Source organism: Arvicanthis niloticus, unplaced genomic scaffold (assembly GCF_011762505.2).
Source record: "Arvicanthis niloticus isolate mArvNil1 unplaced genomic scaffold, mArvNil1.pat.X pat_scaffold_234_arrow_ctg1, whole genome shotgun sequence".
Lineage (NCBI taxonomy): Eukaryota > Metazoa > Chordata > Mammalia > Rodentia > Muridae > Arvicanthis > Arvicanthis niloticus.
This window is the reverse complement of record NW_023045902.1, coordinates 95,019-97,536: the sequence shown is the minus strand read 5'-3', so window position 1 is coordinate 97,536 and position 2,518 is coordinate 95,019. Positions and strand designations below refer to the sequence as shown.

The window sequence follows — 2,518 nt, the reverse complement described above, 5'->3', positions numbered from 1 at the left end:
GCAGTCAGGGCAGGATCCTGGAAGCAGGAGCTGATTCGGAGGCCATGGAGTGTGCTGCTTACTGGCTTGCTCCTCATGGTTTGCTCAGCCTGCTTTCTTACACTACCCAGGACCACCAGCTCAGGGATGCAACCACGCACAATGGCCTGGGTCCTCATTCATCACTCATTAATTAAGAAAATGTCTTACAGGCTTGTCTGTGGCCCAAACTTACGGAGGCATTTTTTTTTTTTTAAAACAGAGGTTCCCTCCTCTCAGATAACTCCAGCCTGTGTCAAGTTACCATAAAACCATCTAGCACAAACACAGTGAAGAGCAGAGTGTGACGAGCCCCTAGGCCCTGGAACTTTACCTAAACACACAGACACTAACACACTTCTTGAAAGCGGTTTTTGTACCTGTGGTCCCTGTCTAATCTTGCCTTGTCTCCATCCCTCCATCTTTCTGTTCCCATATTTTTATCAGTACAAATGTCGTCTTTTGTCCGTATGTGGAAGACATCCTTCTCATTTCATCTCTGGAACAGTGATGTAACTTTAAACATCTGTCTTTGTGGTTATTTTTAAAAAAAACCAAGAATTTTTAAAACCCTAAACATTAAAAAAAAAAATCCTAATGCTTCTTTCTCATCTGTTGATCATTTGTTGACTCTCTACCTGTCAATCAAGTGGGCCAGCGCCCATCCCGGAAAGGTTTCTTGTGCTCTGTAGAGCCAAATACTTGCAAAAACATATGAAAAACAAATAGCTTTAACATTTTCCTACTTTGTTGTGTAAACTACGTGTGAATGACCTTTTCTTCAGATGGGACTCTTGCATATTTTGGTTTTATGTAAAGTTTAAAAGGATTGGTAGCTGTTCCATTGGCTTCAAAAACAAAATATTTTAGCTGTGTGTGGTGGCACATGCCTATAATGCCAGCATTCAGGAGGCAGAGGCAGGAGGATTGCTGCAAGTTTACTGTTAAGTCTGTTCTACATAGTGAGTTCCAGGCCAGCTAAAATTTCACAAGGCGCTTTATCCAAAAGAAGAATAAAGAATCTAAAAGACAACCAATCCTTAACAGAACACTATAAAATTTAATTCTACTGAGAAAACTGATCCTCTTAAGAGCTCCTTAAGTATTCTTTATATATTTTATGCAATCAATTCTCAATTCTTCCTTATTTAAATATAATTATTTTAAAATATGGAATGCTTCTCCCACGTGCATGCCATCCTTGCATTAGAACTATGCTAATCTTCTCCGTGTCGTGCCAGGTTTAGTACATGTGCTTCAAGAAAGCGTATATGTGATCAGTTCCTCCCACTCAACACAGTGCTGAATGAACCCGTCACTTGGAAATTATTATTTACTTGTTCTATTTGGATTGCGATTTTGTAAAATCTGACTCTGGGTCAGCCCCCTGATGGATGGGAGCATTAGCTAGACTGTAGTTAATGGCCTAAAGGTTGGTATTATACTCACAGAAGTAATGGTATATTAAATACTTGGATTTGCAATAGAAACAAGATTGTACCACTGTCTAATGCCAGAATTGAGCAAAAAAAAGATTGATTTTTGGAGTCCCATTTTACTTTTGAAGAAATTTCCAAATGTGTTAACCATTTCAATGCTGATTTTCCTAAGAAGTTAAATATTAGAGTTATTTATTTTTCCATTCAACTATTCAGTCAGTTTTGTTAGTAGTTAATCCTTTGTCTTCATTTGGTGGGGGGTACATTAATTCAAGGGTATTACATATCTCTTGAGCTCTTGTTGATCTCTGAATATCTTTATTCTTTCATCGTTGGGTACATACTTATAGACGTTGGTTTTGTGTCGGGTACTTTAGACACTTGGGGTGCAACAAGAAAGATACCCCGGTTCATGGAGCTTGCATGCTAACAAAGAAAAATGTGAACACAAGCATGTAATTTACTGAAGGTGAGTGTACTGTTAAAAGAAAAAAATGAATAAAAGCAATGCGACCTAGGGAGTGATCTGGATGTAGCTATAATCAGATAATTCAATTAGGACTCACTGAGACGAGACTTACAGGAGGAGAGAGTCATTTGAAAGGATGAAGGGAACAAGAACGCCTGAAGCAGGATGGAGAGAACAGAATCCCTCAGCGAGGCTTACACATGGTGTGTCGGAGGAATAGAGAGGTTCCAGCATGGTGTGTCGGAGGAATAGAGAGGTTCCAGCGGTGAGGCTGGACGAGAGTAACAAAAGGGATAGCAGATGTTGAACTCCCATAGGCAGTAAGGGGAAGGATCCTGTGAAGCCTGCGATTCTCCTAAGGATTTGGGCTCTTACAGAGTCCTGAGCAGAGAAGAGATGTGACTGGACTCCACTCCAGGTAGTGCTGACTACACTCTGCATCCTAGAAGAACAAAGGCAGGAACAGAGACATGAAAGGAGGGGCTGGGCTTTAGTACATCAAGCTATCCGACAGTTGTTGGGGATGACAGTAGACATGATGAAGAATAGTCATATTCTGGTTATAATTTAAAGCTACAGGCACAATAGCTTT

General features: G+C 40.3%; 1 non-coding gene across 1 annotated transcript; it reads right to left on the bottom strand.

Moving 5' to 3' along the window:
• Positions 1-1,182: 1,182 nt before the first annotated feature.
• On the bottom strand, positions 1,183-1,287 carry LOC117701810 (U6 spliceosomal RNA). The gene has a single exon (XR_004605880.1). It is a non-coding gene; the product is annotated as a U6 spliceosomal RNA (small nuclear RNA).
• Between the last annotated feature and the right edge of the window lie 1,231 nt (positions 1,288-2,518).